At 36.0% G+C, this 14,609-nt stretch overlaps 1 protein-coding gene and 1 pseudogene across 1 annotated transcript in view; one reads left to right on the forward strand and one right to left on the reverse strand.

The window, feature by feature from the left end:
• Positions 1–14,609, reverse strand: part of CNBD1 (cyclic nucleotide binding domain containing 1) — a 422,393-nt gene that overhangs the window by 194,168 nt on the left and 213,616 nt on the right. The gene's annotated exons all lie outside the window — the stretch shown is intronic.
• On the forward strand, positions 5,479–6,374 carry LOC103080147 (ornithine decarboxylase pseudogene; annotated as a pseudogene).

Below are 14,609 nucleotides of genomic sequence, written 5' to 3' on the forward strand. Positions count from 1 at the left end.
AATTGCTTTCAACCTTCATGACTAACAATTTGCTTAACGCAAGTGAATTTTACTTTAATATCTATCATTACCACATTATATTACATATCTCTCTATATACCTTCTACAACTACCCAAACTCATGCCATCTAAATCCAAACCTTTTATTTATTCAAATTATCCTCAGAGCTGTCTTCTTTCTAGTATACTAGAAAACTCTGATTATTTTTTTATAATACATGTAATTCTACTACAATATAAGGTTTTATAACTTCATTTACTATAACATGATCAATTAATTAAGGAATATGTGTTGTATTTATTTCATAATTACTAGTTACAATGTGAATAAAATAGAAAGCCAGAACTTATGGGTAGTAATCAAAGTTTAGGTGTTTTGTGCTTTTATAAAAATGTGTGATAAAAATGATAACAATGCAGATTTGTTCAGTGATGTGGTAGGATTTAGAAGTATGCAATTGTACTATAAAAAGCAAAAAAACAAAAAACCCTCCAGTATTGGCATTTCTATAGGAAAATAACACCATTATTTTGAGGATTAAATACTCTAAATCTCAAAATTCTCTCCATTGGAACAATGATTTTATAAAATGATTTTCAATGTTCTGAGGTTTCTTAGGAATAAAACTATTGTCATAGCAAGAGTCTATTCTTAGCAGAACTAGCTGTACTATTACAATTGGGATCATGACAATTACTTCTTAAATATTCCCTTTTACATTATACTTCCACTTTATATCCCTTTACTGTTTCCTACTCTCTCCACAGAAAAAAGAAATATTACATATAATAATAAAAATAATTAACATCTGAGTAGCATTTTGACATTTTCAAAGCAGTTTACTTATATTGCTTCATTTAATGTTAACAACAATGCTGTAAATTGATATTATTTTCATTATTTAAAGAACGTGATGAGCCCCCGATTTCAAGAAAATACTGATAGTGTCAGACACAACTTAAGCCTGTTCTAGATATTATTTTTCCCTGTCCTGTCACTCTGCATAAGAATAAAGACATAACATGTTTTTTAAATAATTTTATCCAAATGACTGTTGTTTATGGTTATCTTTATTTTTCATAATCTATGAAGACATCAATGATAAGGTGAATAAACAAATAATATCTGTTGTATCTTGTATTAAAAATATTAAATTAAAACTGAAAAGTCAGGAAATATTCCTAGTAAGAATTATGAAAAAGTAAGTTTTAATCTGAGTTAACAAACTGACATAATCCTTGACAGACCGCCTCCAGTGTAAGCAGGATTTAATTAAGGTTACTATTGAACTAGATATTCAAATAACTGAAGACTAAGGGAACATAATAAAGATATACAATCATATTTTCTGGATGAGTAAATCACAATATGTTTATTTAGCACTGTAATGTGCAGCTATATTGGAAATAAAGAAAAAAGAAAAATATGCCCCCTGTATATATACTTACCAAAATATGCCCCCATATTTTGAGCCAAGTGGAAAATATTAATAAAAGCTCTATAACAAAAAAATGAGTACATGTAAAGCCCTGCATTCCACAATCTATTCACACACCATTGTCAACCTTCATAAATCCACCTAGCAGGGACCCGACCACCCAGTGGTTCAGAAACTGTGGGAAGATGGAAAACAACAGTACTTGTCATTGAACAAAAATGCAGCATCATAAAACAAACCAATTAAAATTTTGATATTTTATCATAGATTTTTACATTAATTTTTATTTTTCAAAATACTGCATTAAGAATATTTTATCTTGTTTACTGAGATTTTTGGTACACACCCTTCAATCTGGCACCTCATCTTAATCCCAGCCCTGTCTCCAGGTACATTTATAAGTATCACTGAAAAAAGATGACTGAAAAGCTGTAATTATAGATTGAAATAATCTACCTCAACAACAAAAAGTGCATGTTCTATTACACCATAGAATATTAAGCTAATGAGTTCTTATGTCACACTTCCAAATCTAAATCTTAACTTCACAACTTAAGCAATGTCACAAGGATGATTACTGCAGCATAGTTTGGAGAATATGTCTCTCAACTTAGAGATTATTGTTAGAAATACTATAGATACATTACAAAGAATTAACTCTATAACCATAAACCTGGCAACATTTCCATAATATAGTAGGTAACTGAGAAAAACAATCCAAAATATATCAGTATTTTGCTAATATTGTAATATTAATGATAATAAATCATTCTGATCATACACATATCTATACAACAATGTGTGACATTTTAAAAAGTTATATTTGAAGAGATAAAGAGGAAGCAAAGGTGGAAATAAGCCAAATTTCTAAATGACATTTTAAAATAAATGTCCATACAAACAGCATGCATGTTATGATTTCATTTATATAAGTGTAAATGTGTTTGAATATGGTATTGAAGAGATACTTGAAATGATGGTCACAAAAATGTTAATTGTGATAACATCTAAGTTGTGGGATTTAAGGTAAATGTTTTCCAAGTAAATGTTGAATTTTTTCACAATTAATATATATTATTTCTATGATCAAAAATTTTAAATGTTGTTTAAGATCACATAGCTGCAACTGCATTTGAGCTTCAAAAATGAATTTGAGGTCTTTGTTCAAAATGATAGACTGAGCATGAGCTGTAATTCCCTTAGTATTAAAAAATAAACATTAAATTGCATAATTATATACTCTGTTGAAAAAGGAAAAATATTTTCTGTGTGTGGTGAGGATGCGGAGCTCTTGACACTGGTTGTTCATGGGAAGTTTCTCTCAGAGAAGAATATTTAATGGTAAACAGAAGTATGAGGAGGATCCAGCCATATGTTTTTGTGACAAGAATAGTTGGGAAATAACTGTCCAAATAGAAATAAACACATGTGCAAAGATCAGAAATTCTGAGGGAGAAAAGAGAAGTTGACCAGAGATTTGGATAGCCAGAGAACAATGAGAAGGCTGGACTTTGGGAAGAATGGGCAGGGCCAGATCTCCCAAGGTACCTGTGGACTTGTTAAGGAGTTTAGTTTTTTTTTTTTTTTTTTTTTTTTGAGTTTAGATGTTATTAGAAGAGCAATGGTAAATCAGTAAGCAGATTTAACTGGAGAACCAATGAACTTCAGTTTGTGTTTTGAAAAGAGTATTCCAGCAGCTATGTAAGTACCAGACTGGAAGGCAGAAGTAGTGGACACTGAGAACCTACAAAGGAGGCTATCACAGTACCCAAGTGGGAAGTTATGGTGACTTGCTCAGAGATTGACGTCAGTGTGAAGGGAATGAAGCAGACAAAACCAAGATATATTTTGGAGTTAACCCTGAAAAGGCTTACTGATATTCAGGTGTAAAAGGGATACAAAGTATTAAGTATAATGCCTACGTTTGTCACTCCAATGAATCCTCATCTGATTTATGGAGAGAGAAGGAAATGGAAAAGAAACAGCTTTAGAGTCATTGGGAATGAGGCAGATGGGCAAAGGAAACTGAGAGTTCTATTTGGGGTATGGTAAGTAGAAGAAGCCAAAAAGATGGCTCAATACATAAATGTAGAGTTCAGAGAAAGGTCATGGTTTATTTGTTTTTGTAATCTCCCAATGGCTAAAAGCTAATTTTGTTTTACAAGTTCATAACATTTTACTTGGAAATTTTACCTGTAGAAAGGTATATTTAGGAAATAAAAGTGTGGACATAAATTCATTTATAATAATTTCATCATACATGATAGCAAAGAAATTAGGTGAATGTACATAAATAATAAATGATACTACAAAGAAAAGTCAGACAGGATTTGGTGACTTGATAGATGGTGCTAAGGGCATTGTTTTATGATAAAGTTAGTATTACAAGCTAAAGCTGAAGAAAAATGTATTATAGAAAGTTCTTTTACTTTTTCCTTCCTTCTGTTGTTTATACCTATGATAAAAAATATATTTACATATTTTAATACCATATTTCAGAAAAATATAAAATTTTGTATAAAATTAAAACACATAAGAGTTTGTTATTATAAGTAGCATTTGGAAATAAATTTTTATAATACTATTTGCATAAAAATAACTTGAAATATAGAAATACTTCAAAATGACAAATGTTACTTATCTTATTTTTTTATCCATTCATCCACCCTGTCTTTTTGTTTGTTTGTTTGTTTGTTTCTTTGGCAGTACGCAGGCCTCTCACTGTTGTGGCCTCTCCCATTGCAGAGCACAGACTCTGGATGCGCAGGCTCAGCGGCCATGGCTCATGGGCCCAGCTGCTCCACGGCATGTGGGATCTTCCCGGACCGGGATACAAACCCGTGTCCCCTGCATTAGCAGGCGGACTCTCAACCACTGTGCCACCAGGGAAGCCCCACCCTGTCTTTTGATTGGATCATTTAGTCCATTTACATTTAAAGTAAATGTATAAAGTATATGTATATGTATAGCTTATTTGCTTTGTTATAAAGCAGAAACTAACCATTGTAAAGACCATTGTAAAGCAATTATACCCCAATAAAGATGTTAAAAAAAATAAGAATAAATAAAAGGAGGAGACAACTGCAAAAATAATAAAAAGTTAAAAAAATAAAGTAAATGTTGATAGGTATGCAATTATTTACATTTTGTTACTTGTGTTCTGATTGTTTTTGTAGCTCTTCTCTGTTCCTTTCTGCTTCTCTTTTTATCTTCCCTTGTGATTTGATGACTTTCTTTAGTGTTATGTCTACATTTCTTTTTCTTTATTTTTTTGTATATCTGTTATATTTTTTGTTTTGTTTTGTGGTTACCATGAAGGTCATACATAACAACCTGTGTATATAGCAATCTATTTTGTTGATAGTTACTTAAATTTGAGTGCATTCTCAAAGCAGCACATTTCTACTGCCCCTCCATCATTTAATGCTTTTGATGTCATATTTTACATCTTTTTATTTTGTGTGACTCAACTATTTTAGGGATAAATGATTTTACTGTGTTTGTCTTTTAACCTTCATGCTAATTTTATAGATGTTTAATCCACTACCTTTACTGTATGTTTACTTTTATTGTGAGTTTTTTTCTTTCATAAGTTTCTTGTTTCCAGTTATAGCCTTTTCTTTTCCATTTAAAGAAGTCCCTTTAAGGTCAATCCCCTCAGCCTCCACCACAACGACCCCTCTGCCAGCACTCCAGCACCACCTTGGGCCAGCAATCCTCTATGGGAGGGAGCAAAGCGGCCAGTGGCTGGATGGGTAGCTGATGGGGCAATGGGGACATCAGTGGGGCAGCCTGTTGTCCTGCATACTGGAAAGTGACATCTCCATGGGGCCAGCCTGTAGTACCCATGCATTCTAAGGTGGACAGCAAATTCTGTGTTTATCAGAACACTTCCACTGCTGTACTGAGGGCACATGCATTTTCAGTGGGACTTGAAATTCCTGGAGAACTGCTTTTGGTAAAAAGCTGGCAACAATTTCTTTAATATCCATGTCTTAATTTTCTGTTTTGTTGTGTTTCAGAAAGACATCAAGAAACTATGAACAACTTTGGTAATGGACAGTTTGACTGCCATTTCCTGAATAAAGGCTTTACTGCAAGGACATTCTGGACCAAAACAAATTAATGAAATTTCTTGTTCTGATGATAAGTCTGCCTTCTATGTTGTAGGCCTGGGAGACATTCTAAAGAAATAACTGAGATGGTTAAAAGCTCTTCCTCTGGTCATCCCCTTTTATGCAGTCAAATGCAGTGATAGCAGAACCACAGTGAAGACCTTAGCTTCCATCAGAACAGGATTTGACTGTGCCTGCATGACGGAAATACAATTGGTGCAGAGTCTCAGGGTGCCTCCAGAGACATGCGGATTCTTGTAAACAAGTGTCTCAGATTAAGTATGTTACCGATAATGGAATCCAGATGATGACTTTTGATAGTGAAGCTGAGTTGATGAAATTTGCCAGGGCACATCCAAAGGCAAAGTTGGTTTTGTGTGTTGCCACTGATGATTCCAAAGCAGTCTGTCACCTCAGTGTGAAATTTGGCACCAGAGTCAAAACTAGCAGGCTCCTTTTAGAATGGGCAAAAGAGCTAAATATTGACGTCATTGGTGTCAGCTTCCACATGGAAAATGTCTGTACTGATCCTGAGACTTTCATGCAGGCCGTCTCTGATGCCTGCTATGTCTTGAACATGGTAGCTGAGGTTTATTGCCACATGTATTTGCTTGATGTTGGTGGTGGCTTTCTCGGATCTGAGGATGTTGTGTTTGAGCTGATTCCTTCAGGCATGCTGGTGGGTGGGGTTGGCTACAAAGCCCAGCCTCAACTACTGTTATTATGTTGGTGGAAGGGACTAGCCCCCAGCCAGCTGTCTACGAGACCTGGCTGTAACTGCTGCAGTTGTACTGATAATGCAGGGCTGGCCCCTGAATGACTGGCTGCAAGACCTGATGACATCTGTCACAGGAACGCTGGTGTGGGGGGCTGGTCAGGGTGGGAGCTACTTTGGAGGGAGACCAGTGCTGGCAGAGGCTGCCCACCAGGTGGAGTAAGGCTGGCTCCCTGGAGCAAGAGCCACTTTGAAGAGGCACTAGTCCTGACCAGGGTGGCCTGCTGGGTAGGGGGGATGGGTAGTCACTTAGGAGCGGCTGGCCAGGGTGGATTGTTTGGGTGGGGGAGTCCTCAGGGGAATGCCGGGACCGAGTACATGGTGTTAGGTTGATGAAGAGTGAGAGAAATGGTACCCACCAGCACCAGGCCAGCTAGGCAGAAGGACTGCTTCAAAAAAATGGAGCCTGCCAGAATTTTTGTCCGTGGAGAAAGTCCCACCAGATCCCTGCCCTTCTGGCACACTCCCTAAAATTAGCAAATGAATCTCCTTCTTATATGACCTGGATGTTTTTTCAAGCCGTTGCCTCTGTGCTGGGACTTGGAACAAGTAAGTTCCAAGTGTATGAGCCCTTCAAGAGTAAGTTCCAAGTGTATGAGCCCTTCAAGAGTAGAGTCTTGGCTTCCCACAACCCTCAGGCTCTCCCAAATATAAGCCCCATATTTTTCAAATGCAGAAGTATGGGAGCTCATCTTCCAGTGCAAGTCTCGCCTGGTAGGGAGCCCAACATGGAGCTAGACCTCTTGATCTTCGGGGGACCTCTGCAGGTCCTTAATTGTAGGAACTCTGTCCTGCTAGTCTTCAGGTTGTTCTCAGAGACAGTTGTTCTATATGTAGTCGTAGTTTCCATGTGTCCTTGGGATGATGTGAGCTCAGGATCTTTCTACTCCACCATCTTGATCCAGACACTCTAGTATCTCATTTTTTTAATTTCTCTTTTTTATTACTAGTTAGGTTAACCTTTTTTATAATGTATTTATTAGCCCATGCATTTTTAATTGTGAATGTACTTGTGAATCAATGTTGATTTTTCTTTTTTTTAAACTTTTGATCCCCTTCACTCATTTATCCCACCCCTACCTCTTGCCTCCAGCAACCACCAATCTGTGGTCTTTATGAGTTTGGATTTTTATTTAGTTTTGTTATCTTTTTATTCCACGTATAAGATAGATCAGATGGTATTTGTCTTTCTCTGCCTAACTTATTTCACTTAGCACACTATTCTCTTGAACCCAAAGCATGGAGAAGAGTTCCCTTGTTGTTGTTTGTGTTGGGTGTGTATATGGGGGGTTTTCTGACCTATTAAAAAGATAGCCACTCACTTTTATTTATAAGTACTCTTATGTCATTTGTTGGAATAAGGGTATCCTAGTGCAGTGCCTTGATCATAGGAGGCTCCAATAGCCAGAAGTAAGTGCATAAGTAATTTGGGGAGCAAAAATACAGAACTAAGAACCAGTGGCCTTGGCACAGCCATGATGCTTTGAAGAAATGGACCAACTGCCTTGGGTTACTTGCAGAAGTACTCTTCAGATGTCATTAGAAACTGTTTCCAGGAGAACAACTTCCACACTATGGCAGATGAAAAAGATAGTCACCCAGCATCACAACCTCAAAAGGCATGACAGAAATTTGTCACATACCCAAGAAGAAGACAGACATAGAAGTGAGAAGTCTTTCAACTACCATCTTACTCCTGCCTCACAAAGCCACAAGGACAGAAGAGCCACAGCCAAGAGCCCTGCCACCCTCTGCAGCACGCTGAGTTTCATCAACTAAGACTGCTTTAATTTCACTTCCTGTAGAGACTAGAATAATAATTTCTGAATCAGTACATTTTTTTTATTTCCCATGAAAATTTATAGAACTTATATGAGGATATATTTTTTTTAATGTACAGCTTTGGGACTAAACTAAAAAATATTCTTCTGCTTCAGTTAAATCAAAAAAGGCCACTTGTGCTTATAAGATATAGTTTGAAAGATTTCACTGGAAAGGATTTTGGCAAGTACGGATAAAACCTGATTCTATACTTATTTGGAATTCAGCACTAACCTTTCATAATCTAATGCAAATAAACATCTATTGAAATACAAGTAAAATGATACACTCAGTTTCTACTGTAAAACTTAGAGTTTGGCAGCTCGTTAACTACAAAGGAAAAAAGATTACTAGAAACTTTTTAAATAATTGAAATAAGTGATGGATGCCATAAGCCTCCTCAAACTGTGTAAAAGACTTATAGTTTGATCCTGCCAAATGATAACTGGCAGTCTATTAATCTGCGTGAAAAATGAGATATGTTATTTTCTGCATAATGTAACTTGCATAACAATGAGAAGTGTTTGCTAAGGAATGCTTCTGCTTTAGTTCTTGTTCACTCTCTTTAACTCCAGAAAGTGTGTTTAATGTAAACCCTTGAATTGATATTATGCTGACAATCTTCATGTAGTACTATGAACTGATTAGACTAAGCACTAGACTCAGAGTAAAAAGTATTTAAATACAGTACCAGAGTATTCATTACTTTGCTGTATGACTGCAGACAGCTCTGTCTTTGGACAGACCCCCAACTCTCCAATTTATCTTGATAATTAACATAACTTGCTATTGAGCATAAACTTCATTGGATAAAAATTAAGCTCTCATTACAGTTTCCCATATCTTTGACAGCACCACACAGTGATGGTAATTTTGATATATAATATAATCCATTTTACCAAAAACATTTATTGAGGTTTCCACATGTGTCTAGAGCCATTCTAAGAGCTTTACTCATTTAATCTTCTCATGAACCTAAAGATGAGATCCTGTTATGAACCCCTCTTTGGAAAAGAGGAAATTGAGCCAGAGAGATGTTATGTAACTTATCCAAGGTCAAAGCTGCTAAAGTGTGGAGTCTATATTTTATGCCAGACAGTTTGACTCAAGAGAGATCAAACCTAAGGCCAAATGGATAATACTCTAGGCACACTCTGTTTATCTTTTGAGGATCAGACTTTGTCCTAAGCACTTTGCACACAATAACTCATTACATTTAGTAATGAAAATAAAAACAAAAATAAACAAATGGGACCTAATTAAACTTAAAAGCTTTTGCACAGCAAAGGAAACCATAAAAAGGATGAAAAGACAACACTCAGAATGGGAGAAAATATTTGTCAGTGAAGCAACAGACAAAGGATTAATCTACAAAATATACAAACAGCTCATGGAGTCCAATATCAATAAAACAACCCAATCAAAAAATGGGCAGAAGACCTAAATAGACATCTCTCCAAGGAGGCACAAGAAAGGATGCTCAACATTACTGATTATTAGAGAAATGCAAATCAAAACTACAATGAGGTATCACCTCACACCATTCAGAATGACCATCATCAAAATTCTACAAACAGTAAATGCTGGAGAGGGTGTGGAGTAAAGGGAACTCTCTTGCACTGTTGGGGAGAATGTAAATTGATACAGCCACTATGGAGAACAGTATGGAGGTTCCTTAAAAAACTAAAAATAGAACTACCATATGACCCAGCAATCCAACTACTAGGCATATACTCTGAGAACACCATAATTCAAAGGACACATGTACCCCAATATTCATTGCAACACTATTTACAATAGCCAGGACATGGAAACAACCTAAATGTCCATCGACAGATGAATGGATAAAGAAGATGTGGTACCTATATACAATGGAATATTACTCAGCCATAAAAAGGAACAAAATTGGGTCATTTGTAGAGTTGTGGTTAGACCTAGAGTCTGTCATACAAAGTGAAGTAAGCCAGAAAGAGGAAAAACAAATATTGTGTATTAACACATATATGTGGAATCTAGAAAAATGGTACAGATGAACCTATTTGCAAGGCAGGAATAGAGACACAGAAGTAGAGAAAGGACATGTGGACATGGTGGGGGAGGAGAGGGTTGGACAAAGAATGATATATATACACTACCATATGTAAAATAGGTAGCTAGTGAGAACATGCTATAAAGCACAGGAAGCTTACCTCAGTGTTCTGTGACAATCTAGATGGGTGAGGTAAGGGGGTGGGAGGGAGGTCCAAGAGGAAGGGAGTATATGTATACATATAGCTGACTCACTTCATTGTACAGCAGAAACTAACACAACATTGTAAAGTAATTATACTCCATTAAAGAAAAGATAAAAAAAAAAAACCTATTACACAGAATTAACACAATTTCAGAATTTAAAAAACAAAGTATCAGACGTTTAGTAACTTGCTTATAATCATATTATGCAATAATTAGTGAATCCTGAATTCATCTGCCTGATTCAAAAGCCCATGCTATTGACAAGGAGAGTGTATGGCCAGCTTCAGTTTACTCCAACTTTATGAGATGTATTAAATAGAGAAATCACAGTTATTTACCCAAGTCAAGCTAATTTTTTTCTTTTTTTCTTTTTTTTTTTTTTTTTTGGATATCAAAAATCAAATAGACTGCACAATAAAAGGAAAAATAGACAAATGTGCTAGGAATGAAAATATATCAGTTATACAGACTCCAAAATTACAACCAAACCCTCAGGGTGTTGAAATCCCTCTGACCTGCCTGAGCTTGTTTAAGAGGAATACTGGCCCTGGGAGTCCATTCAAGCCTCCAGGCAAAGCTTACTGTTTATAGGCACTTCAAAAAGGAGATGGGGAAGGACAAGAGAAGATCATATATATATATATATATATATATATATATATTGGGGACCATCTTATGGGGAATATAATCTTGGTAGTTGGCTCCTGGCTGGTGCAGAATACAAAAGAAATCAACTGTATCTCTATATGTAGTCAGTTATCAAAGATTCCAGGTAACAGTGCAGCCGTAATGTGGGGTGCCAATGTAGCTCTTAACTTTTGCCAAGATGGTCACTTTATCACTGTTATTTTTGGCCTGCACTCTGCAATTACAGCTGACATCAAGTCACCAACGTGTTAAGGTTTTTCTTCCATGTTGTTTCCGACTAGGTAAGCTCCATATTTATTTTTCTATTTTCAGATTTTTTGGAATGTATATATATGTACACAGAAAAGAATTCTTTTTGCATAAAGTATTCAAAGTCAGCCAGACAGACCAATAATAGAAAAGCTGATTAGAAAAACAATACTATTGTTAATCAACATTAAAGTTCAGAAATCAAATGGTGCATAACAATTGCTGATAACTCTGAAACATTAACTTGCTTTTTGGAGTGGATTGTTTTTTAAGATAGTGTTAATCTGCTGATACATCTGCCATTAAGGCTCATGGATACAGAGGCTTTCTCTAAGCTTTACTATCCAAATAACTTCCCCTATGCAAGGGGTCACAAACTCATTTAGCTCTGTACCTTAGACTTCAAAGTAAGTGATTTTCATCAAATTCTAGATCTTGGACCACTTCATTGTACAGCAGAAACTAACCCCTTCCTTCCCCCAAATGCATGTAGAAAATAAGTATATTCTTCCTCTTTTTACTTACTTCCTGACAAGAATTCTAGCAGGGAACTGTGTTTCTGACTCATAATTGCTATAGCAGTATGCTTCTGAATTTTACCTTTGATAGAGAAACAAAAAGAGAATGACAGCACCATGATTTTCTATTCTTTATTCCCATAACAGACTGAAAAAACCTAACCCCGATTAAAATTAAATTTGTCAAAAGGCACTACACAGCAACATTCTTTGAATATATACCCCTGCAAAAAATAATTTCAATAGCAAACCACAAAGACATATCTATGTGTCTGATTTCAAGTGTATTTTATCAGATACATTTAAACTATCATGGAAATAATTATGAAGCAAACAAATTATTAATTGCAAAGCAAGTGGAAACTCTTCGGTTTCATTTGTAAAATAATTGTAATATTATTCACCTTAAAGAGCTATCATGAGGATTAAATGAGACCATGTGTGCCAAGTATTTAACATAGTGCTGGTACACACTGGGCACATAATAAGTGTTAAGTATTGATACTGAGTAGGACTGTTACTCACACAATTTCCTTAAGAGTGATTGACACTATGACTTCAAGTACCACTAAATATGAACAGCTTCCACGTGTGTATTTCTAGACTACAAATATCTCTGAACTTCAGAAAAATATATATGTAACAACTGTACATCTCCTCTTGGATGTTTCTAAAGCTCTATTTCCAGCTCAGTGTGCTGGAAATAGAGTTTTACATTTTCATCAAACCAAACATAATTCACCTCCATTCAAAAATCTGTGAGTTGTCCTAGATTTTCTTTCTTTTACATCACACACCTAATGTCTCCTAGCTCTGTTGATTGAACTTTCTAAACATATTCCATGTCTATATCTCCTTATCCATATTACCACTGCCATTGGTGTAGTTCAAGATCTGATCATTTCTTGCCTGGATTCTTGCCATCCTTTTTAATTGTTTTTTCAGCTTCCATGTGTGCTCCCTTCAGCACATCTTCTACACTGCCACTAAATCTGCCAAATGTAAATCTGACCGTGTTACTCACTGGTAAAATACTTCAGTGACTCCCAATTACCTACAGAATAGAGACCAAATTCTTTAATGTCTGGATCTCTTGGAAGACAATAAATATCACCTTCTTACCTTCCAAATTGGAAAGGTAATAAGAAATAAAATAAAAGAATGAGAAATAGGTAACTAAAACACCTCCTTTATTACTGATGAAGCTACAATGAATATATAGTTTATACTTGCAGTCAAGTGTGTCTCTTAACCTTGAATCCTATAATCAGAAAACTTACCCTCCCAGCCCCAGGCAGAGCTAAACTAGAGCAAGTCTTCCCACCCTGGAGAAGGTGCTCCCTGCTAGCAGTACACTTCAAGAGGAAGAATGGTTTACCCTAGGAGTTTTACAGTTTCAGGTCTTATGTTTAAGTCTTTAATCCAATTTGAGTTGATTTTTGTGTATGATTTAATATAAGTATACAATTGCATTCTTTTGGATGTGGATATCCAGTTTTCCCAACACTATATGTTGAAGAGACTATCCTTTGAGTATTCTTGGTTCCCTTGTTGACTGGTGATGTACACCTGAGTTTATTTTTGGGCTGTCTATTCTGTTGCATTGGTCTATATGTCTGTCTTTATGCCGGATATTAGTCTTGGCAACGACTTCTTGGATATGACACCAAAAGCATAGGTAACAAAAAACAAAAAAATATATTAGTGGGACTGCATCAAATCAAAAAGCTTCTACAAAGAAAAGAATGGTGAACACAATGAAAAGGCAACCTATGGAATGCGAGAAAATATTTGCAAACTATATATCTGAGAAAAGGTTAATATCCAAAACACACGAGGAACTCCTCCAACTTAATAGTAAAACAAATAAATGACACAATTTTTAAAAATGGGCAGAGGACCTGAATAGACATTTCTCAAAGATATACAAATGGTCAACAGTCACATGAAAAGATACTCAACATGACTAATCATCAGAGAAATGTAAATCAAAACCACAATGAGATACCACCTCACACTTGTTAGGATGGCTGTTACCAACAAAACAAAACAAAACAACAACAAAAGAAATGACAAGTGTTGATGAGGATGTAGAGAAATTGTGCACTGTTGGTGGAAATGTAAATGGTACAGTCACTATGGAAAACAGTATGGAGTTTCCCCAAAAGATTAAAAATAGTAATACCATATGATCCAACAACCCTAATTATGGGTATTTATCCAAAACAAATGAAATAACTGTCTCAAAGAGACATTCCCATATTCCCAACATTATTCACAGTAGCCAAGATGTGGAAGCAACCTATTATCCATCATTGGGTGAATGAATAAAGAAAATGTAGTATACATATCAAATGAAAATATGTAGTATATATATTAGCTATGAAAAAAGGAAGAAAATACTGCCATATTTGGCAGTATGAATTAATCTTGAGGACATTATGCTTAGTGAAATAAACCACTCATTGAAGGACATAATGCATGATACCACTTATATGAGGTATCTAAAATAGTCAAAAACATAAAAACAGAGAGTAGACTGGTGGTTTCTCAGGGCCGAGGGAAGGGGGAAATGGGGAGTTTGTTTCAATAGGTATAAAATTTCAGTTATGGGGGCTTCCCTGGTGGTGCAGTGGTTGAGAGTCCGCCTGCCAATGCAGGGGAAACGGGTTCATGCCCCGGTCCGGGAAGATCCCACATGCTGTGGAGCGGCTGGGCCCGTGAGCCATGGCCATTGGGCCTGCGCGTCCGGAGCCTGTGCTCCACAACGGGAGAGGCCACAGCAGTGAGAGGCCCGCGTACCACAAAA

Source organism: Lipotes vexillifer, unplaced genomic scaffold (assembly GCF_000442215.2).
Source record: "Lipotes vexillifer unplaced genomic scaffold, Lipotes_vexillifer_v1.1 scaffold163, whole genome shotgun sequence".
Taxonomy (NCBI): Eukaryota; Metazoa; Chordata; class Mammalia; order Artiodactyla; family Lipotidae; genus Lipotes; species Lipotes vexillifer.